The sequence below is a fragment of the Melanerpes formicivorus genome, unplaced genomic scaffold (assembly GCF_026170545.1).
Source record: "Melanerpes formicivorus ecotype bairdi unplaced genomic scaffold, bMelFor1.0.p_v2 SCAF_9, whole genome shotgun sequence".
In the NCBI taxonomy this organism is placed as follows: Eukaryota; Metazoa; Chordata; class Aves; order Piciformes; family Picidae; genus Melanerpes; species Melanerpes formicivorus.
In genome coordinates this window covers 16,744,383-16,768,746 of record NW_027142361.1, presented here as the reverse complement: position 1 = coordinate 16,768,746, position 24,364 = coordinate 16,744,383, and the positions used below count along the sequence as shown (strand labels likewise).

The 24,364-nt window shown below is 49.2% G+C and overlaps 1 protein-coding gene and 1 non-coding gene across 5 annotated transcripts in view; both read left to right on the top strand.

The window, feature by feature from the left end:
- Nucleotides 1-24,364, top strand: part of ELP3 (elongator acetyltransferase complex subunit 3) — a 284,717-nt gene that overhangs the window by 80,168 nt on the left and 180,185 nt on the right. The window lies entirely within an intron of this gene.
- TRNAP-UGG (transfer RNA proline (anticodon UGG)) lies at nucleotides 20,905-20,976 on the top strand. Its single transcript has one exon. It is a non-coding gene; the product is annotated as a tRNA-Pro (tRNA).

The window sequence follows — 24,364 nt, the reverse complement described above, 5'->3', positions numbered from 1 at the left end:
CTGGTGACACCTTACTGCAGCCTTTCAGTACTTAAAGATGGGCCCTCTAAGAAAGCTAAGAACAAACTTTTTAGCAGGGCCTGTTGTGACAGGACAAGGGGTGACGGTTTTAAATCATCAAAAGAGGAAAGATTCAGACTAGATAGAAGGAAGAAATTGTTTACATTGTGGGTGGTGAGACACTGGCCCAAGTTGCCCAGAGAGTTTGTCGTTTCTCATCCCTGGTAACATTCCAGATTAGGTCAGACAGGGCTCTGAGCAACCTGCTGTGGTTCAAGATGTCCCTGCTTACTACAGGAGCTTAGGACTAGGTGACCTTTAAAGGTCTTTTGCCACCCAAACCATTCTGTGATCCAAGATGCAGGTTTCTGCAGGTGAATCCACCCTTGCTGGTGCTGTAATTTTACCAAGATTTAACCTGGCTGCCTGACCTGGAGTGCCACAGCCCCACAGAGAAGGCAGTACGTGGGGTGACAACTGGGCATATTGCGCCTGTGCTGTGACAGCAGCTGGCTTTACGTATCTTGCTGGCCCTTCCTGTGAGATACTACAGTGTGGTGTGGATCTTAAGAATAAAGTTTAAGCCAACATACTTTAGCCTGAGGTTAGTGTAGGCAAAGAAGATGCTTTCCTAGTTGGGGTGGCTCATTTGACATAGAGTTGCTTGATATGCTAATGTATCTTAATTGTGCTTTCTGAACACTAATTGTGGCTCTAGCAAAAATAACCAAGGGTTGACTCACTAGTTCCGGTGATTCATCCTGGAGTGGTTTAAGAGGTTAGTGTTCTCCTTTTATCTACCTTGACCCCCTGCTTGTAGTTACCACTTCTAAAACTGGCAGCTAAACATAGCTGTCCACACTTCAGCTGCTAGAGTTCACCTTCTGGTGAATTCATGTAACAGGGAACCAACAGTGACTGAAGAAGATGCCACTTCTTTGGCCCTGGGGAGCCCAGTCTGTTAAATTGCCCTGCTACAAACTGCCAGAATTTGATAATCAGATCTCACATCTTGACCTGCCATAATGAGTAGGTACTGTGACAGTCTCTTGAAGCTTTAGCAGCTCCAGCCCAAACCACTGTAATTGCCAGCTTAAGCTCCTGTTCCAGCAGTGATTTGGGCAGCTGAGGTGTGTGGGCACTTCTCTGGTTCTGCATCTCCTCCTGTGCAGGCAGCAGCTTCTAGAAGAAAAGGAAGTGAATCAGGGGAGGCAGCAACACTGCAAATTGCTTTGGCTGTTTCCATTACAGCTTGTCTGTCAAATCCCTTAGGACATCTTGACTGGGCAGTGATTTTTTCTGTGCCAGGCAGGAGATAACTGGCTTTTGTTTTAATGTCAGGTCATTTACAAAAGGGATTCTGCCTAAATTTTCTTTTGTTCCTGGACATTTGGAGACTAGTTCCCAATGTTCTGGAGGGACATGCAGATGTTGTTTCCAGCGTTGGATGTGACTCTTCCATGGTACAGGAACCATGTTTGCTATTAAACCCTGTTTGTTACTGGGTGTTTACCCTTAGATGTTTTTGGTATGGACAACATTTTTACAGCTTGCAGAATTTCAGAAAATCTACCCCCAAGGTGACTGGCCTTTGTTGGTAGCCTGTTCCTACATTGCTTACTTTCTACTGCAAGACCAAACATTGAGCTGCTGAAATGTGTTATTGGGAAGATATGTAAGTGAAAGTAATTTTGTCAGATTCCAATCTTCCTGTGGGTAGCTCTTCTTTTTCTTTTTTGTCTCCCCTTCTGCAGCTATGGAAAGCTACTACCTACCCAGTTATCTGTCCTGTTCAGTATTTCTGCAGCATTTTTTGTGAAAATATTAATCCCTTCTAAAATACTCAGCTCTGTTACTGAAGGTAGGGCTAGGAGAGGTAAATATAAAGAAGCTATACCCACATGTTTCGGTTCATGTGCCACAATATGATATTACCATAGAATCATAGAGTTGTTTGTGTTGGAAGGAACCTCTGTATGATGTGACTCGAAAGAGAAACAGTTTCCACTGGGGACCTGAACAACAAGCAGCTTTTGACCAGATAAAGCAAGAGGTAGTTCAAGCAGTGGGCCTGGGACCTGTCCAAGACGGTGCAGACATTAAGAACATTTTGTACACGGCTGCAAGTGACAATGGTCCAAACTGGTGCTTGTGGCAAAAAGCTCCAGGTGAGACACGTGGACAACCTCTTGGTTTCTGGAGTCGAGGTTACAGAGGTTCAGAGGCTAATTATACTCCAACAGAAAAAGAAATTCTATCTGCCTATGAAGGAGTAAAAGCTTCTGAAGTAATTGGAACTGAATCACAACTTCTCTTAGCTCCCAGACTACCAGTTTTGAGTTGGATGTTCAAAGGCAAAGGCTCCACACCACATCATGCCACAGATTCAACCTGGTCCAAGTGGATGGCTCTGATAACACCGAGAGCTCGGATGGGAAATCTTGAAAGACCTGGTCTAGTGGAGGTGATCTCAAGTTGGCCTGAAGGTACCAACTGTGCTAAACCTCCAGAGGAGAAAGTAACTCGTGCTGAGGAAGCTCCTCCTTACAATGACCTTTCTGATGATGAAAAGAAATATGCTTTGTTCACAGACGGTTCCTGTCGTCTTGTTGGAAACAAGCGAAGGTGGAAGTCTGCAGTGCGGAGTCCAACACGCCAAGTTGCAGAAGCAAAAGATGGAGAAGGAGAATCCAGTCAGTTCACAGAGGTAAAAGCTGTCCAGCTAGCTCTCGACGTGGCTGAACGTGAGAGATGGCCAAAGCTTTATCTCTACACTGACTCATGGATGGTAGCCAATGCTCTATGGGGTTGGCTAAAGAACTGGAAGAAGAGTGGTTGGCAGAGGAAAGGAAAACCCATTTGGGCAGCCAACCTGTGGCAGGACATTGCTGATCGAGTCGAGAGAATTCCAGTGAAAGTGAGACACATCGATGCTCACATTCCTAAGAGCAAAGCTACTGAGGAACAGCAACACAACCATCAGGCAGATCTAGCTGCAAGAATTTCTCAAGTACACATGGACTCTAATCTTGATCTTGACTGGAAACACCAAGGTGAGATATTTTTAGCGTGGTGGGCTCATGATTCGTCAGGACATCAAGGCAGAGATGCAACATACCAATGGGCTCGTGACAGATCCATAGACATTTCCATGGATGCTATCACACAAGTCATCCATGACTGTGACATTTGTGCTGCTATTAAGCAGGCAAAACGACTTAAGCCCTTGTGGTATGGTGACAGATGGTCCAAATACAAGTATGGTGAAGCTTGGCAGATTGACTACATCACTCTACCACGTTCTCGTTCTGGTAAGCAATACGTGCTTACTATGGTAGAGGCAAGCACTGGATGGTTGGAAACTTATCCAGTTCCACATGCAACTGCACACACCACCATTCTCGGTCTGGAGAGACAGATCCTGTGGAGACATGGAACTCCAGAGAGGATTGAGTCAGACAACGGAACTCATTTCAAGAACAACCTTGTAAAGAACTGGGCAAAAGAGCACGGTATTGAGTGGATTTTCCACATTCCTTACTATGCACCGGCTTCAGGGAAGATTGAACGCTACAACGGTTTGTTGAAGACCACTCTTAAAGCCATGGGAAAAACTGGGAAAAACATTTAGCAAAAGCAACCTGGCTGGTAAATAGTAGAGGTTCAGTGAACCGAGCTGGACCTGCACATTCAGATCTGCTACAGAAAGTAGAAGGTGATAGAGTTCCTGTTGTTAGAGAAAAGAATGTGTTGGGTAAAGCTGTTTGGGTGTAAAGCTGTTTCTCCCCCAGGAGAGGCTAAACCTGTCCGAGGGGTGGTTTCAGCTGAAGGTCTGGGTCACACTTATTGGGTAATGCAAGAGAATGGTGAAATTCAGTGTATTCCACAGAGAAATTTAACTTTAGCTGAAAGAGTTTAATTTCAGGCTGTTGTACAGCTACATAGCGTCCAAGGAAGAATCTACGAGGAATCTACGGTGCACGAACCCTGAGAACCCTGAGAGCCCTGAGTCAACTAAGAATCCCTGTTTCCTTTTCTTCACTTCGTTGGCGAAGAAAGAAACTGTTCTTCATTTTTCTCATTTTCTGATTTTCTTGGACTTTTGAATCATCTACATCTGAGTATAGCCAGAATGGACTATGAACTTTACTTACAAACTGTAAATATTGTTTTGGATTGGATGGACAGTATGAACAACCAATGAAATTGTTTAGAAGGGGTGGACTGTGACCATTTGGGGCTGTGCCCTTAAGAAAGGGACTGTGCTGGGACACTCTGGCTGAATGTTTTGGTGAAGACAATGAAAACTTCGATGTTCTAAACGAATTTCATTGGTAGATTGGTAGTATGCAGTTTTAAGCTTTAGTGCAGCTGGAGTTTGTTCGCAGTTTGCTCCTTTCCTTCTCCCTTCCAGCTTGTCTGCTTCTGGGCTCCTAGCCAGAACGACCTTGGACACCAGATAAGCACTAATCACTAATACTGCATGTGCTTTTTAGGCCTAACCAGAATTTCATCCTTATTAATTACCTTTTCTTTCTCTCTAGCCCTTTTTGGGAAAAAGGGAGGTAGGGGGAGAGAGTGGGGTACAGGGGGGGAACCCTCCTCTGTCCAGAGGAGGGAATTTCATTCCTGTATTCCTTTTTTTTTACTTTGCTGTATATTTCTGTATATATATTGTAAATACTGTATATATTCTATATCTAACCTGCTTTTCCACATTGCTTGTAAAATATAGCATTCCTTCCGCTTCTCTGGCTGAGTTAGCTGTGGCTTTTTTTCCTCTTTGTGGGGGAGAGAAAGCTAGGCCTTTCTTAAAGGCACAGCCTCAAACGGCCACAAGGTCATCTAGTTGCAACCCCTCTGCCATAGGCAGGGACACCTCCTACTAGACCAGGTTGCCCTATCTAACTTGGCTTTGAACACTTCCAGGCTTGGAGCCTCTACAACTTCTCTGGGCAACCTGTTCTATTGTCTCAGCATCCTCATGGGGAAGAATTTTTTCCTGTTGTCTAATCCAAATCTAGCTGCCTCCAGTTTAAAGCGATTATCCCTTGTCCTGTCACAACATGCCATTGTTACAAGTCCCTCTCCAGCTATTCTGTAGGTCCCCTTGAAATACTGGAAGGCTGCTATATGGTCTCCCTGGAGCCTTCTGTTCTCCAGGCTGAACAACCCTAACTCTCTCAGCCTGTCTTCATAGGAGAGGTCCTCCAGCCCTCTGATCATCTTTGTGACCCTCCACTGGACCCAGTATGACAGGTCCACGTCCTTTTGTTGGGGGCTCTGGAGGTGGACAGATATGACCTTAAAATTCAGTTGGTCTTTGTGCTGCAAGCACACATTGCTGGCTTGTGTTGAGCTTTTCACCAAGTCCTTCTCAGGACTGCTCTCAATCCATTTGTGCCCTGCCTATATTTGTGTTTAGAATTGCCCTGACCCAAGTGCAGGATGTTGCATTTGACTTTGAACTTCATGAGGTTGGCATTGGCCCACCTCTGAATCCTGTCAAGGTCCCCCTGGATGGTAGCCTTTCCCTTCAGTCTGTCAACTGCATTACACAGGTTGGTGTAGTCAACAAACTTGCTGCAGTGCACTCGAGCCCTGTCCACGTTGCCAGCAAAGATGTGACATTATGTGACTTTAAATTTTCTAAGGTGGATGCCAGAACCAAATGTATCAACAGTTTTCAAGGTGGCAGTGTTTATTCACAACAGACATTTGAGTTACACTAATATTTGTGAATGCTATAGATTGATGCTATTCTGGCCTGTATTAGGAATAGTGTGGCCAGCAGGAGCAGGGAGGTCATTGTGCCCCTGTACTCTGCATTGGTTAGGCCGCACCTTGAGTACTGTGTCCAGTTCTGGGCCACTCAGTTTAAGAAGGACATCGAAACACTTGGACGTGTCCAGAGAAGGGCAACAAGGCTGGTGAGAGGCCTTGAACACAAGCCCTATGAGGAGAGGCTGAGGGAGCTGGGATTGTTTAGCCTGGAGAAGAGGAGGCTCAGGGGTGACCTCATTGCCCTCTACAACTACCTGAAAAGTGGTTGTATCCAGGAAGGGGTTGGTCTCTTCTGCCAGGCAACCAGCGCCAGAACAAGGGGACACAGTCTCAAGCTGCACCAGGGGAAGTTTAGGCTCGAGGTGAGGAGAAAGTTCTTCACTGAGAGAGTCATTCGTCATTGGAATGGGCTGCCCGGGGAGGTGGTTGAGTCACCATCCCTGGAGGTGTTCAAGAGGAGATTGGACGTGGCACTTGGTGCCATGGTCTAGTCATGAGGTCTATGGTTACAGGTTGGACTCAATGATCCTCAAGGTGAAGGTCTCTTCCAATCTGGTTGTTTATTATTATTATAACCTTGGCGATACTGTGATATTGTGATCTGTGTTTCATCCCAGGCTGGTGGAAAGGATGATGGCCGTAGTGGTCATGACATTGTCAAAGCTAAATAATTAATTTCAGTGACTTTTTTTCGTTTTTTGCACATTTTCAGCAAATTACTGCTGAATACCTGCCAAAGGGAATACTTTTCTCGTTGTTGCTGCTTCACTGCTGTGTATGTGTAATTTGGCAAGCATAACAAGTTCTCCTGTGACCTGCACTAAAATGTTAATGCCAGGGTGGAATCTGAGTAGTCAGCTGGGATTGGTAACTGGACATGGCTTGGTCACCTGTATGAATATCAGCCTCACCAGCGGTGAGCTCCATCGGGGACACACATCGAGACCAGAAGCCTCGGAAAAGCACGGACTGCTGCTGTTTTTGACCTGAAGGACCCGCACAGCGTCTCTGCGCTCGGCAGGAATCGGCTTTCACCGATTCTCCACGTGTTCGGGATCGTTCGGGTCCCTGCGTGCCGCGGCAGTTTCAAAGCCCGCGGCAGCCCGCGGCAGCTCGCGGCAGCTCCCATTTCAGCGGTGAGCTCCATCGGGGACACACATCGAGACCAGAAGCCTCGGAAAAGCACGGACTGCTGCTGTTTTTGACCTGAAGGACCCGCACAGCGTCTCTGCGCTCGGCAGGAATCGGCTTTCACCGATTCTCCATGTGTTCGGGATCGTTCAGGTCCCTGCGTGCCGCGGCAGTTTCAAAGCCCGCGGCAGCCCGCGGCAGCTCGCGGCAGCTCCCATTTCAGCGGTGAGCTCCATCGGGGACACACATCGAGACCAGAAGCCTCGGAAAAGCACGGACTGCTGCTGTTTTTGACCTGAAGGACCCGCACAGCGTCTCTGCGCTCGGCAGGAATCGGCTTTCACCGATTCTCCACGTGTTCGGGATCGTTCGGGTCCCTGCGTGCCGCGGCAGTTTCAAAGCCCGCGGCAGCTCGTGGCAGCTCCCATTTCAGCGGTGAGCTCCATCGGGGACACACATCGAGACCAGAAGCCTCGGAAAAGCACGGACTGCTGCTGTTTTTGACGTGAAGGACCCGCACAGCGTCTCTGCGCTCGACAGGAATCGGCTTTCACCGATTCTCCACGTGTTCGGGATCGTTCGGGTCCCTGCGTGCCGCGGCAGTTTCAAAGCCCGCGGCAGCTCGCGGCAGCTCCCATTTCAGCGGTGAGCTCCATCGGGGACACACATCGAGACCAGAAGCCTCGGAAAAGCACGGACTGCTGCTGTTTTTGACGTGAAGGACCCGCACAGCGTCTCTGCGCTCGGCAGGAATCGGCTTTCACCGATTCTCCACGTGTTCGGGATCGTTCGGGTCCCTGCGTGCCGCGGCAGTTTCAAAGCCCGCGGCAGCTCGCGGCAGCTCCCATTTCAGCCCGATTTCTCGCTTGGACGCGCACGCCGCCACACTTTTTTTAAAAAAAAACCAACATTCTCCAGTAGGTCCGGTGGGCAGGGCTAGCCATGGTGGTAACTCGCCGCAATAACTCCTTTAAAAAGTCAGTCTCGACTCAGACTGAGGGGGAATATAAGCAGATAGGTAGGTGTCATAAGCAAGAGGTAGGTGTCCAGGCATCTAGCTGCAGACAGTGCTGGAACCTGGCACTTGAGATGCAGGGTAGAGGTGACGGCTCCTGCTTTAGGTGTGAGCAGATTGACTGTCTGCTTAGCGTGGTGGCTGGACTGAAGGATAAGGTTGCTAGACTTAGAGATGTATGCAATTGCAGAAGGGTAACAAACCTGAGTAACCAGGCTCTGCAGGCCCCCCCAGCAGAGGCCAGTTATCCAAAAAGAAGAGGGGAATGGATGCAGGTTCCTATCAAAAGATGCAAGGTTAAACCTCCTTGCCCCCCCTCACCCCCCCCACTGCCCTTGGAAAACAAGTACGGGGCATTGGAGGTTGAGGGTGAGGTGATTCTGATATCAGAGGGCACGCCATCTGGGGTTTTCCCTGTGGCAAAACAGCCTAAGGTGAAACGACCTAAGGTGAAACAGCCTAAGCTTAAACAGCCTTCCCCTGGCATCAGGACTTGCTCCCTTAAAAAAAAGAGGAGGGTAATTGTTATTGGCGATTCCCTCCTGAGGGGAAAAGAGGGACCCATATGTCGGCCAGACCCTACTCACAGGGAGGTTTGTTCCCTTCCAGGAGCCATGGTTGGAGATGTTACCAGAAGACTGCCTGGTATGGTGCAGCCCTCTGACTATTATCCCTTGATAATTATGCAGTTAGGGAATGATGATGTTGCAACCAGAACTCCCAGGGCTATCAAAGATGACTTCAGGGCCCTGGGAGACCTGGTTGAGGGATCAGGGGCACAAATACTTTTTTCGTCTATACCCTTAGTTGCAGGTGGGAATACCATAAGGAACAGGTCAGCAGCTGAAGTCAACAAGTGGCTTAGAGGCTGGTGCAGGCAAAAGAATTTTGGGTTTTTCGATCTTGAAAAACTTTCTGCTGCACCAGGCCAGCTGGCAACAGATGGAGCACATCTGTCCCAGAGGAGGGGTAAGATCAGAGTGTACGAGAATGGCCTATCCCTCAAAGGGAAAAAGATTCTGGGGAGGGAATTGGCAGGTCTCATAGACAGGGCTTTAAACTAGTTTCGAAGGGGGAAGGGGTTGAAACCAGTCCCCCCAGGCTGGGGTCTGGGGGTGATAAGCCAGAGCCAGAGGTGAAACCAGCAGCCCGGCTGAAGTGCATGTACACTAATGCACGAAGCATGGGCAACAAACAAGAGGAGCTGGAAGCCTTGCTGCAGCAGGAAAGTTATGATGTAGTTGCCATCACAGAGACGTGGTGGGACGACTCACATGACTGGAGTGCTGCAATTGATGGCTACAGGCTCTTCAGGAGAGACAGGCAAGGAAGAAGGGGTGGAGGGGTGGCCCTGTATGTCAGGGAGGCACTAGATGCCATTGAGACGGAGATTAGGGATGATCGGGTTGAGTGCCTCTGGGTAAGAATTAGAGGGAAGGCCAACAGGGCTGACATCCTGGTTGGAGCCTGTTATAGACCACCCAACCAGGAGAAGGATGTTGATGAGTCATTCTATAGGCAGCTTAAGGCTGTCTCAAGATCGCCTGACCTTGTTCTCATGGGTGACTTCAACTTGCCTGATATCTGCTGGGATCTTAACATAGCAGAGAAGTGGCAATCTAGGAGGTTCTTAGAATGCATGGAGGACAGCTTCTTATCCCAGGTGCTGCGAGAGCCTACCAGGGGCAAGGCTATGCTTGACCTCCTCTTCACCAATAGGGAAGGGTTGGTGGGTGATGTGGTGGTCGGAGGGTGCTTAGGGGCCAGTGACCACGAGATAATTGAATTCTCATTATTTGGTCAAGCTAGGAAGGGTAGCAAGAAGACCTCCACTCTGGATTTCCGGAGGGCGGACTTCAGGCTACTCAAGGAACTAATTCAGAGGGTTCCTTGGGATAAAGCCCTTAAAAACAAAGGGGTCCAGGAGAGCTGGTCCTACTTCAAGGAAGAACTGTTGAAGGCTCAGGGACAGGCTGTGCCAATGTGCCGGAAGATGAGCCGCCGGGGCAGACAGCCAGCCTGGATGGTTAAAGAACTTTTAATGGAACTGAGGGAAAAAAAGAGGGTGTATCACCTTTGGAAGAGAGGGGAGGCAACCCGTGAAAAATTTAAGGGTGTTGCTAGGTCTTGCAGGAAGAAAATTAGGGAGGCAAAAGCGCATTTGGAGCTTAGTCTGGCCTCTGCTGTGAAGGACAACAAAAAGTCCTTCTATAAATACATTAATAGTAAGAGGAAGGGCAGAGACAACCTCCACTCCTTGGTGGACACGGAGGGGAACGTTGTGATAAGGGATGAGGAAAAGGCAGAGATACTTAACACCTTCTTTGCCTCAATTTTTACTAGCAGGACAGAATGTCTTCCAGACAGCTGGCCTGCAGAGCTGGCAGAAGGAGCCAGGGAGCAGCATAGTTTTCCACTGTTCCAAAATGGGGTAGTTGGTGATCTGCTCAGCCGCCTGGATCCCCACAAGTCCATGGGACCAGATGGGATCCATCCTAGGGTGCTGAGGGAGCTGTCAGAGGAGCTGGCCAAGCCACTCTCCATAATTTTTCAGCAGTCCTGGCTCACTGGAGAGGTTCCAGAGGAATGGAAGCTGGCCAACGTGGTGCCCATCCATAAGAAGGGCCGGTTGGATGAGCCAGGGAATTACAGGCCTGTCAGCCTGACCTCAGTGCCAGGCAAGATCATGGAACAGGTCATCCTGAGTGCAATAACACAACACTTACTGGATGGCCAAGGGATCAGGCTCAGCCAACATGGATTTAGGAAGGGCAGGTCCTGCCTGACCAACCTGATCTCCTTCTATGATCAGGTGACCCGCCTGGTGGATGTGGGGAGGCCTGTTGATGTAGTCTACCTGGACCTCAGCAAGGCCTTTGACACCGTCCCCCATAGCAAACTCCTGGCCAAGCTGTCAGCCCATGGCTTGGACAGCAGCACTCTGAGCTGGGTTAGGAACTGGCTGGATGGCTGAACCCAGAGAGTGGTGGTGAATGGTGTCACATCCAGCTGGCAGCCAGTCAGTAGCGGAGTCCCCCAGGGATCAGTGCTGGGCCCCATGCTCTTTAACATATTTATTGATGATCTGGATGAGGGCATTGAGTCTATCATCAGTAAATTTGCTGATGACACCAAGCTGGGGACAGGAGTTGATCTGCTAGAGGGTAGAGAGGCTCTGCAGAGAGACCTCGACAGGCTGGGCAGATGGGCAGAGTCCAACGGCATGAGATTTAACGCATCCAAGTGCCGGGTTCTGCACATTGGCCACAACAACCCCATGCAGTGCTACAGGCTGGGGTCAGAGTGGCTGGAGAGCAGCCAGGCAGAGAGGGACCTGGGGGTGCTGGTTGATGGTAGGATGAACATGAGCCTGCAGTGTGCCCAGGCAGCCAAGAGGGCCAATGGCATCCTGGCCTGCATTAAGAACAGTGTGGCCAGCAGGAGCAGGGAGGTCATTCTGCCCCTGTACACTGCACTGGTTAGGCCACACCTCGAGTACTGTGTCCAGTTCTGGGCCCCTCAGTTTAGGAAGGATGTTGACTTGCTGGAACGAGTCCAGAGAAGGGCAACGAAGTTAGTGAGGGGCTTGGAACATAAGCCCTATGAGGAGAGACTGAGGGAGCTGGGGCTGCTTAGCCTGGAGAGGAGGAGACTCAGGGGTGACCTTATTGCTCTCTACAACTACCTGAAGGGAGGTTGTAAACAGGCAGAGGTTGGTCTCTTCTCCCAGGCAGCCAGCACCAGAACAAGAGGACACAGTCTCAGGCTGCACCAGGGGAAGTTCAGGCTGGAGGTCAGGAGGAAGTTTTACACAGAGAGAGTGATTGCCCATTGGAATGGGCTGCCTGGGGAGGTGGTGGAGTCGCCGTCACTGGAGGTGTTCAGGAGGAGACTTGACAGGGTGCTTGGTTACATGGGTTAGTTGATTGGGTGGTGTTGGGTGATAGGTTGGACGCGATGATCTTGAAGGTCTCTTCCAACCTGGTTTATTCTATTCTATTCTATTCTATTAGACAGTTCTGGTTCATGTTGTGCTTGTGATCCAATGGTAATGTCATGAAGAGACACTGTGGTGTGTACTAAATAATATTTATGGTTTAATTTCCTCCCTGAGACAAACTATTACACCTCCCTTCTGTGTTGCAGAAGCATTGCCTTAGTTGCTCTTGAGATCTGATTTTCCAAGTGGGCAAAAGATACTGGAGTAGGTCCAGAGAAGGGCAATGGGGCTAGTGAAGGGTCTGGAGAACAGGTCTTCTGAAGAGCAGCTGAGGAAATTTGGGTTGATAGTCTGGAGAAAAGGAGGAGAGCTTGCTCTCTATCCTTTAGTGAAAGGAGGTTGGAGCAAGGTGGATGTTGGTCTTTTCTCCCTAGAAAGAAGTGACAGGATGTGAGAAAATGGCCTCAAGTTGCACCAGGCGATGTTTAGGTTGGATATCAGAAGAAACTTCTTCACTGAAAAGGTTATCATACATGAAGTAGGCTTCCCAGAGAGGTGGTTGTATCAGCATCCCTGGAGGTGTTTAAAAGATGCACAGATGTGGTGCCAAGGGGCATAATTTAGCACCAGAATTGGTAGAGTTTGATAATGGTTGGACTTGATGACCTTACAGGTGTCTTCCAACCAGAATGATTCTATGATTGACGATTGACGATTCCCATAATGTAATCTCTTCTAAACCAGAACGGGGGTAACACTTAGTGGAACAGGGAGTTTGATACCTTCCCAGCAGCAAGACTCTCAACCTCCCTGTAGTAACCCACATGAGCAGGGTCAATGGGAACAGGTCTCTGCCCGACGGAAGAAATGCAAACGAAGGAAGTCTGCTACTTTGAGCAGCACGCTGCCTCCAGTGCAGTTACAGAACAGGTATGAGGCTCTGCAGGAGGAACAGGTCATTGGTAAGGTCGAGGACTCAAGAAGGTCAGAAGCTGCACCAATGACAGGTTGCCTCAGGCCAGCCATCAAAACTTACCCAGAAAAGAAACCTCGTAGGGTCATCGTCATAGGAGACTCCCTACTGAGGGGAACAGAGGGCCCAATAGGCAGACCAGACCCATTTCATAGAGCGGTCAGCTGCCTCCTTGGTGCCCAAATAAAAGACATTGTAGATAGAATTCCCAACCTCGTGAGTCCTTCAGACTACTACCCACTTCTGGTCTTTCAGGTGGGCAGTGACGATGTAACAATGAGAGGCTCACAATCTATTAAAAAAGACTTCAGAACCTTAGGGCAAATGCTAAAGGCATCAGGGGCTCAAGTCGTGTTCTCTGCCATCACTCTAACGTCAGCAATGGATGAGGATACACTGAGGAAGGGCCGACAGATCAATTCATGGCTCAGGGGCTGGTGCCATCGACAGGGCTTTGGGTTCCACAATCATGGATTGGTTTTCAAGGCACCAGAGCTGAAAACAACTTATGGGACACACTTGTCCCAGAGGGGGATAAGAATCCTGGGGCAGGAATTGGCAGGGCTCATTGATAGGGCTTTAAACTAGATTTGAAGGGGGAAGGGGTTAATAGTCTCCTGCTGGCTGGTGACAAACAGAGGGGCAGCTCACCAGCAGTAGAGAGAAGGAGAGCTGATAAGGGCTCTCAACTTGCTGCCCTGAGGCAAGCCACGAATGATCCACCAGGACATTCTGTGGAAACCGAGGGGAATTGGCACAAGAGGAGGACAGGGCCAGCCCAGCTGAAGTGCTTCTATGCGAATGCGCGCAGCTTGGGCAACAAACAGGATGAGTTAAGGGCCACTGTGCTGCTGGGATGCCATGACATACTGGCTATTACTGAAACTTGGTGGGATAATTCCCATGACTGGAATGTAGGGATAGATGGGTATAAGCTCTTTAGGAAGGATAGGCAGGGAAGGAGAGGAGGAGGTGTTGCCCTCTATGTCAGTAGCCAGTTGGAATCAGTGGAGCTCCACCTGGGGAGGAATGATGAGCTAATTGAGAGTGTATGGGTTAAAATTAAAGGCAGGACAGGGGAAGGAGATATTACTGTGGGGGTCTCCTACAGGCCACCTGACCAGCAGATCCAAGCAGATGAGGCCCTCCACAGGCAAATAGAAGCGGCTTCCAGGTCACAAGCCCTGGTCCTCATGGGTGATTTCAACCACCCGGAGATCTGCTGGAGGGACAACACAGCAAGGCACCAGCAATCCAGGATGTTCCTGGACTGCATAGAAGACAACTTCCTCCTCCAAATGGTGGAGGAACCAACAAGAAATGGTGCTATGCTGGACCTTGTTCTCACCAACAGGGAAGGGCTGGTAAGCAATGTGAGGCTCATAGACGGCCTTGGCTGCAGTGACCATGAAGCAGTTGAATTTAACATCCTCAGGGCAATCAGGAGGAAGTATTCCAAGCTCACGACCCTAGACTTTAGGCATGCAGATTTTGATCGCTTCAGGGATCTGCTAGCCAAAGTGTCGTGGGACAAAGCCCTGGAGGGAAGAGGGACCCAGGACAGCTGGTCAGTATTCAAGGACCACCTATTCTGTGTCCAGGAGCTCTGTATACCAACAAAGAGAAAAGCAGGTAAGAATGCTAGGAGGCCTGCCTGGATGGGCAAGGAGCTACTGGACACACTATTACTTAAAAGGAAACTCTACAGGAAGTGGAGGGAAGGACAGGTAGAAGAGGGGGTATATAAGGAAGCTGCCCGAGCAGCAAGAGTCCTGGTTAGGAAAGCCAAAGCAGAGTTTGAATTGAATCTAGCCAGGGAGATTAAAGGGAACACTAAGAACTTCTACAGGTATATTAATGGGAAGAAGACAACTAGGGAAGGTGTGGGCCCCCTCAGAAAGGAAACTGGTGACATGGTCACAAGTGATGAGGAAAAGGCTGAGGTACTCAATAACTTCTTTACCTCAGTCTTCACTGCAAGGGCCTCTAGCCACACTCCTGATGTTATGGAAGACAATGCCAGGGACGGGGAGGAAGAAATGCCCATTGTAAGTGCAGATCAGGTTCGTGATCATCTGAAGAACCTGAAAGTGTTCAAGTCCATGGGACCCGACAGGATACACCCACGGGTACTGAGAGAACTGGCAGATGAGGTTGCTGAACCCCTCTCTATTATATTTCAAAAGTCATGGCAATCTGGGGAAGTCCCCACGGACTGGAAAAGGGGAAACATTGCCCCCATCTTCAAAAAGGGTAAGAAGGAGGAACCAGGGAACTACAGGCCAGTCAGTCTCACCTCTGTGCCTGGAAAGATCATGGAGCAGATCCTCCTGGAGTCACTACTCGCTCAGAAGAATAGTGAAGAGACGATTGGGAACAGTCAGCATGGCTTTGCCAAGGGCAAATCCTGCCTGACCAACCTGGTGGCCTTCTATGAGCAGGTGACAAAATTAATAGATGAGGGGCGAGCAACTGATATCATTTACCTGGACCTGAGCAAAGCCTTTGACACTGTCCCGCACCACATCCTGGTCTCCAAACTGGTGACACATGGGTTTGATGGGTGGACCACTAGATGGATAAGGAACTGGCTTGATGGCCGCACCCAAAGAGTGGCTGTCAATGGGTCCATGTCCCAGTGGAGGCCAGTGACAAGCGGAGTCCCTCAGGGATCAGTCCTGGGACCTGTCTTGTTCAACATCTTTGTGGGTGCCATGGACAGTGGTATTGAGTGCACCCTCAGCAAGTTTGCTGATGACACCAAGCTGTGTGGTGCAGCAGACACGCTGGAGGGAAGGGAGGCCATCCAGAGGGACCTTGACAGGCTGGAGAGGTGGGCACAAGCCAACCTCATGAAGTTCAATAAGAGCAAGTGCAGGGTCCTGCATCTGGGTCGAGGCAATCCCAGGCACAAATACAGGCTGGGCAGTGACTAGCTGGGAAGTAGCCCTGAGGAGAGAGACTTGGGGGTGCTGGTGGACAAAAAGCTCAACATGAGCTCTCAATGTGCACTTGCAGCCCGCAAAGCCAATCAGATCCTGGGCTGCATCAGGAGAAGTGTGGCTAGCAGGTCGAGGGAGGTGATCCTCCCCCTCTACTCAGCCCTGGTGAGACCCCACCTGGAGTACTGTGTCCAGTTCTGGAGCCCCTATTACAAGAGGGATGTGGAGGTGCTGGAACGTGTCCAGAGAAGGGCCACGAGGATGATCAGAGGGCTGGAGCGCCTCTCCTATGAGGACAGACTGAAGGAGTTGGGGCTGTTCAGTCTGCAGAAGAGAAGGCTCCCAGGTGACCTAATTGTGGCCTTCCAGTATCTGAAGGGGGCCTACAGGAAGGCTGGGGAAGGACTTCTCAGGATCTCAGGTAGTGATAGGACTAGGGGGAATGGAATGAAGCTGGAGGTGGGGAGATTCAGGCTGGATGTGAGGAGTAGGTTCTTCACCATGAGAGTGGTGAAACCCTGGAATGTGTTGTCAAGGGAGGTGGTCGAGGCCCCGTCCCTGGAGGTGTTTAAGACCAGGCTGGATGAGGCTCTGTCCAGCCTGATCTAGTGTGGGGTGTCCCTGCCCATGGCAGGGGGGTTGGAACTAGATGATCCTTGTGGTCCCTTCCAACCCTGAATGAAACTATGAAACTATGAAACTATGAAATTAGTGATTGCTTTGAGCTCCCTTGAGGATGCAAGCCCTCTTAGTCTGATCCTCCCATAGCCTGGAGAGCTAACGTGGGTCTGGAGCAACCTTTTTTCCCCCCTTTTTTCAGAAGAGATTGCTTTCCAGAGAAAATTGAAATGGGCTGGTAAAAGAGTGAGATGAGGTTTATAATTCCCTCAGCTGTGCTCTGCTTGCCTCATTGATATTATAAACTGAGATCTGCTGCCTTTCAACAGCGCTAAATTAATTTGAAAGAAAAGTCATTTTCTAGTAGCATGGTGAGTGCAGGCATGCAAAGGGAAAAAAAAAGGTGGGTTTAATTTTCATATTTTTATGGAAATATGTCAAGAAGTGGCTTTCCTGTGCTTGTTTTGCAGATGTGCTAAGCAGAGCAGAAACTGCAGTGTGTTGTAGCTAACACACTCTGGGACTCTGCTCCCTCATGGCCTGTTGTGGTGAAGGCACATTATGACCCGATACTGAATCTTATCCCAGCATGTGGGCAAGTTCCCCCTCCTCCAGGAGGAAGACAAAAGCCAAGGCATTAGGCAGGCTTGCATGCACCCAGCGCATGCAGTGCTCGTGCTGACACCAAGTATGGGCATAATTCTGGCTTCACGCTTTCTATAGGCTGAAGCCAGTTGTTTATGAGAGTGCCCATTGGTCAAGCCCAGCCTCGAGGAATCTATAAGTATCACCCCAGTTGGTAAACAAGTTGCCCCCTCATTCACTTTGTCTCTGTGCTTGCTCGAGGGAGTAACTCTCAAGCTCCAGCCTTTGCCATTGAGCTTATTGTTGTTAGCTTCTGTTATACATGCACACATACTGGAAGCATCTGCATAGTGAAGAAGCACAGAGGGAGGACCTTCGCTGTTTCTGAGGAATCCAGCATTGCTACAGCCAGTCGTACCGACCGGGAGAGCCCACTGTGCCACCGGAGGACTGGACTGACCCCCCGAGGGTAAGACCTGCCCAGTAGTCGGGGAGAAGGGACTTGATCGATACCGAGTCCACGTATGCCTAGCCCTGCCGTAGCGGGAGAGAAGCCGCCGAGTGCTGCTCTGAGCCCTGTGAATCTCAGGGAAGACTAAAGCATTGTTCGTGCCTATACTGCACCGAACCCGGGACCACTCTGAGTCCCGCTGCTCCTTTAAGCTCAGTAAACGAGAATCCGCCGCCTAACGCAGCCGCATTCTCTCCCCGAGGCTGTTTGCATCAGCCCGAGAACCGCCGTGTTTGGGCAGACCCCCATAGCTTTGCCTGCTGCCGCGTCGTCCGAGCCCACCTACCAGCCACCGTCGTCCCGCTCTGCCGTGCGAGCCGACTTTTGAGGGCCGACCCCACGGTCCGACCCCGACCAGGACCGATCCCTGTCGTCTGAAGGGAATTGAATATCTTCCACGTGCTTTCCATCCACTAGCACTCAGTTCAAAGTATCCGCGTCTAGCAGAGTAAGCGCTGACGCATAGAAAGATTGTAATATTGCTGTGTATAGCCAGGAGCCGCCCGCGTCCCGCCAAGTGGGCCAAGTGGCAGAACTGCACCCTTCATTATATAAATATAGAGATAGTCTGTAATTAGTTCAATTAAGTTGTAATCATAACACTAAGCCACTTCTGGAATCTATTTCACGAACGTGCACTAGAACATGTATATAAGTTGGTGATTCATCGGTTATTAATAGTTTGATAATTAATAAAAATAATATTTTCATAATTCATATTTCATATTCATAAATTTAATAACCTCTTCACCACACCTGTCAGTTTGTGAAGTCAGATACTGAAATCTGGGAAATGGTAGATCTGAGGGTATTTGTGCAGTCTTCATTTGGTCACCCTCTGTCCAAGCCTTGGATTGTATGATTATTTTTTTTCCTCTGTCGTAGGGTTGGGGGAAAGGCCAGGCCCTTCCCCCCCACACTGTGAGTAGAGGGAAAGAAAGGTGAAAGGGAAAAAAACTCACTGCCGGATTAGCAAAGGAGCGGGTGCTGTATATTTACAAAGCAGTTTAGGGAACACAGGGAAATATATACAGAATTTACAGTATTTACAATATATACAGAAATATATAACAAAGTCACACAGAAATGAGGGTTCCCTCCTCTGCTGAGGGGATTCCCCACCTCTGCTCCCCCTTCTCTCCCCCTTTCCCCAGAGAGGGTTAGAAAGAGAGAAAAAGAGAAAAAAAGCAGTTGTTAATTGGAGAGCAGTTAATACAGGCCTTGCAGTTTATCAGTTTCAAGGTCAAGCCTGGCCGAAAGCCCAGAAACAGTGAGCTGCTGCCACCGAAAAAGGGGAAGACAGACTGACCAGAAAAGTGCAGGAATGCCCAGGATTCTCTGCTGTACTCCCAGTTCAAAAGGTGCTTCCCCCCAGTCTACCAATGAAATTACTTTAGATCCGTCTTTTGTTTACAAACTATAAGGTAGCAGATCTGAATGTGCAGGTCCAGCTCGGTTCACTGAACCTCTACTATTTACCAGCCAGCTTGCGTGCGCTAAGTGTTTTTCCCAGTTTTTCAAAGATTCACCCCCCATGGCTTTAAGAGTGGTCTTCAACAAACCGTTGTAGCGTTCAATCTTCCCTGAAGCTGGTGCATAGTAGGGAATATGAAATATCCACTCAATACCATGCTCTTTTGCCCAGTTCTTTACAAGGTGGTTCTTGAAATGAGTTCCGTTGTCTGACTCAATCCTCTCTGGAGTTCCGTGTCTCCACAGGATCTGTCTCTCCAGACCGAGAATGGTGTTGCGTGCAGTTGCATGTGGAACTGGATAAGTTTCCAACCATCCAGTGTTTGTCTCTACCATAGCAAGCATGCATTGCTTACCAGAACGAGAACGTGGTAGAGTGATGTAGTCAATCTGCCAAGCTTCACCATACTTGTATTTGGACCATCCGTCACCATACCACAAGGGCTTAAGTCGTTTTGCCTGCTTAATAGCAGCACAAATGTCACAGTCATGGATGACTTGTGTGATAGCATCCATGGAAATGTCTATGGATCTGTCATGAGCCCATTGGTATGTTGCATCTCTGCCTTGATGTCCTGACGAATCATGAGCCCACCGAGCTCAGAATATCTCACCTCGGTGTTTACAGTCGAGATCAAGATTAGAGTCCATGTCTACTTGAGAAACTCTTGCAGCTAGATCTGCCTGATGGTTGTGTTGTTGATCCTCAGTAGCTTTGCTCTTAGGAATGTGAGCATCGATGTGTCTCACTTTCACTGGAATTCTCTCGATTCGATCAGCAATGTCCTGCCACAAGTTGGCTGCCCAAATGGGTTTTCCTTTCCTCTGCCAACCACTCTTCTTCCAGTTCTTTAGCCAACCCCATAGAGCATTGGCTACCATCCATGAGTCGGTGTAGAGATAAAGCTTTGGCCATCTCTCACATTCAGCTACGTCGAGAGCTAGCTGGACAGCTTTTACCTCTGTGAACTGACTGGATTCTCCTTCTCCATCCTTTGCGTGTTATAACTGGAGCCACTGTTGGAGCCATAAGAGTCGTTCTGGGGAACTGTGGAAGTAACAGCTACCCTTCTGGTATTGCTACCTCGGGTTCTGCCACTTTGCAGTTCTCTCAGTCTCCTGAAAAGATTAGAAGTTGGTTGGCCATCCCAGCGGTTCATGTTCTCACCAAACTGATCACGCAGAGTTATCCAAATAGTTCTACGTGATTGCCTTGGTGGTCTGTTTTGATTTGATCTGTTTTGGAATGACCTCCTTGGAGGACGTGTATTCCTCACAGATGAAACTTGTATCCACCTGGAGGAAGAATTGAAATTATTCTTCTGTGTCAATTGCTATATAGAATCCTTCAGATCCTTCATGCAACTCTCAATTTTTCCAGACAGAGTTTCAATGGCCGAAACCAAAGAAACATGTGTCATGCTATCCTCCAATTGTCTCATTTGATCACTGAATTGGCCAACCGTAGGAGAAGCTCCACCATAATTTCTTGACACAATTCTGCTTGCCAGAATGTTTGCATAATTAGAAGGAGCAAGTTTGATGATCTTTTTAGCAAGACCAATACCCACAGGAATGTCATCAGGATTCAGAGTTTCATGTTCACCATAGAGTAGCTCTCTAACAGCAAATTCTCTCAGGCGCTTAATTCCCTCATCTATGGTAGTCCAGGATTTAGGATTCCATGGAAGATCATCTCGGGAAGGGTATCTCAGGTCAACCGCCATTAAAAGGCGTATCCACAGATTAACCTTACCAAGAGCCCTGCCTAGATGTCTATCTATTCCATTGTCCCTCGAGAGAGTTCCTAACTGAGCTGCTGACTTCTCTCCAACTGTTAGAGCTGGAGCACCTGTATTATAACACCTACAAAGCCAAACTAGAACTGGCTCCTTATCTGCCCTGGTGTTGTCCTTATGGACATAGTGTGATGGCTCGTTGGTCTAGGGGTATGATTCTCGCTTTGGGTGCAAGAGTTCCCGGGTTCAAATCCCGGACGAGCCCTGGTTGTAGGCTGTGCCAATGTGCCAGAAGATGAGCTGCCTGGGCAGACGGCCAGCCTGGATGGTTAATGAACTTTTAATGGAACTAAGGGAAAAAAAGAGGGTGTATCACCTTTGGAAGAAAGGGGAGGCAACCCATGGAATGTTTAAGGATGTTGCTAAGTGTTGTAGGAAGAAAATTAGGGAGGCAAAAGCACACTTGGAGCTTAAACTGGCCTCTGCTGTGAAGGACAACAAAAAGTTCTTCTATAAATACATTAATAGTAAGAGGAAGGGAAAGGACAACCTCCACTCCTTGTTTGACATGGAGGGAAATGTTATATCAAGGGATGAGGAAAAGGCAGAGATACTTAACACCTTCTTTGCCTCAATTTTTACTAGAAGGACAGAACGTCTTCCTGACAGCTGGCCTGTAGAGCTGGCAGAAGGAGCCAGGGAGCTGCACAGTTTCCCTATGTTCCATGAGGAGGTGGTCGGAACTCTCCTCAGCAGCTTGGATCCCCACAAGTTCCTGGGACCAGATGGGATCCATCCTAGGGTGCTGAGAGAGCTGGCAGATGAGCTGGCCAAGCCACTCTCCATCATTTTCCAGCAGTCCTGGCTCACTGGCGAGGTCCCAGAGGACTGGAAGCTGGCCAACGTTGTGCCCATCCACAAGAAGGGCCTTTTGGATGAGCCAGGGAATTATAGGCCTGTCAGCCTGACCTCAGAGCCAGGCAAGATCATGGAATAAAAAAAATAACCTTTATTAGAATAAACCTTTATTAGAATAAACCAAACCAGGTTGCAAGAGACCTTCAAGATCATCGTTTCCAACCCATCAACCAATCCAACCCACCCAAACAGCTAACCCATGGCACCAAGCACCCCACCAAGTCTACTTCTGAACACCTTCAATGACGGCGACTCCACCACCTCCCCGGGTAACCACATCCATAGCGCAATCACTCTTTCTGCAAAGAACTTCTTCCTAACATCCAACCTGAACCTCCCCTGGCGCAGCCTGAGACTGTGTCCTCTTGTTCTGGTACTGGCTGCCTGGGAGAAGAGACCATCATCCGCCTGTCTACAACCTCCCTTCAGGTAGTTGTAGAGAGAACAGGTCATCCTGAGTGCAATCACACAGCACTTACAGGATGGCCAAGGGATCAGGCCTAGCCAGCATGGATTTAGGAAGGGCAGGTCCTGCCTGACCAACCTGATCTCCTTCTATGATCAGGTGACCCGCCTGGTGGATGTGGGGAGGCCTGTGGATGTAGTCTACTTGGACTTCAGCAAGGCTTTAGACACTGTCCCCCATAGCAAACTCCTGGCCAAGCTGTCAGCCCATGGCTTGGATGGGAGTACACTGCAATTGGTTAGGAACTGGCTGGAGGGCCGATCCCAGAGAGTGGTGAATTCTGGTGCCACATCCAGCTGGCGGCCTGTCACTAGTGGTGTGCCCCAAGGATCAGTGCTGGGCCCTGTGCTCTTTAACATCTTTATTGATGATCTGGATGAGGGCATTGGGTCCATCATCAGTAAATTTGCTGATGATACCAAGGTGGGGGCAGGAGTTGATCTGCTGGAGGGTAGAGAGGCTCTGCAGAGGGACCTCGACAGGCTGGACAGATGGGCAGAATCCAACGGCATGAGATTTAACACATCCAAGTGCCGGGTTCCGCACATCGGCCACAACAACCCCATGCAGTGCTACAGGCTGGGGTCAGAGTGGCTGGAGAGCAGCCAGGCAGAGAGGGACCTGGGGGTACTGGTCGATGGTAGGCTGAACATGAGCCTGCAGTGTGTCCAGGCAGCCAAGAGGGCCAATGGCATCCTGGCCTGCATCAGGAACAGTGTGGCCAGCAGGAGCAGGGAGGTCATTCTGCCCCTGTACACTGCACTGGTTAGGCCGCACCTCGAGTCCTGTGTCCAGTTCTGGGCCCCTCAGTTTAGGAAGGATGTTGACTTGCTGGAACGAGTCCAGAGAAGAGCAACAAAGTTGGTGAGGGGTTTGGAACACAAGCCCTATGAGGAAAGACTGAGGGAGCTGGGGTTGCTCAGCCTGGAGAAGAGGAGACTCAGGGGAGACCTTATCACTCTCTACAACTACCTGAAGGGAGGTTGTAGACAGGCGGATGATGGTCTCTTCTCCCAGGCACCCAGTACCAGAACAAGAGGACACAGTCTCAGGCTGCGCCAGGGGAGGTTCAGGTTGGATGTTAGGAAGAAGTTCTATACAGAAAGAGTGATTGCGCTATGGAATGGGCTGCCCAGGGAGGTGGTGGAGTCGCTGTCATTGGAGGTGTTCAGGAGGGGACTTGATGGGGTGCTTGGTGCCATGAGTTAGCTGCTTGGATGGGTTGGATTGGTTGATGGGTTGGACGCGATGATCTTGAAGGTCTCTTCCAACCTGGTTTGGTTTATTCTAAATAAAGGTTTATTCTAAATTTCTTATCTCCTCCCTCGGAGACGAACACTCAGTTATGTCATCTTATTCCTCTTCTTCCCCAACTTGTTGCCCTAATAAGCCTCCTGCCATTTTCTCAAGGATCTCTTTAAGCTGAGAACCACCTTTGCCAGCTCCTTTCTTAGCTGCATCTCTATCCTGCTTTGCTCTCACTAGGTCAGCTAGATCTTTAAAACAAATCTTCTCTTCCTCCTCAGCAGGATTTTTTAGAGTAGAGGGCCCCTCACCAGGATCAGTCTCCTGGCCTTCTTCTCCATCATCTTTGGTCTTTCCACTTCTAGTCTTTAAAACAGGCACCTTAACTGGAGCGGTGTTTGAATTTACAGCCACCTTAATAGAAGCTGACAGGTCCTGAGATAAATCAGCTGCTGGGGCAGTGACTTCCGGTCCCACCAAGAGAGTGGGCGGAAATGACGTTGCTCCATTAATGGCCGACGGAGAAGAAGGAGGAGGAGAAGGAGTAGGCGCCATGTTGATACCAGCCGCCGCCCTTGGCAGCTTGCCAGAATCAGCGGCAAAGTCGTTCAGGGCTACCATTCCAATTAACTTCTTAGCCCTCTTTTTAACTGACATGGATTCTCCACAATCCTCATCACTAGATGTCTCTGGGACTGATCCAGAGCTACGCCGTTTCCTCTTTGAGCTAGTTTTAATAACAAAGCATGCCCTGGATATCTTCCTCTCCCATCGCAAAGAAAACAGTAAATATGCAATCACCATCACCAGCAGCAGAATTACACCCATAAAATAAATCACCTTTGGATCCCAGCCATCACCTAAAGTTACTCTCTCCTCTGGTGGAATCTTAAAACCCTTTATCTCAATTGGGAGAGTGGTGGAGGTAACATTTCTGTATCTCGCTGGCCATAATAAATCAATACATTTTCCATACCATAATCTAACTCTATACATAACCCACAGATAAATTGTCCACACCAAA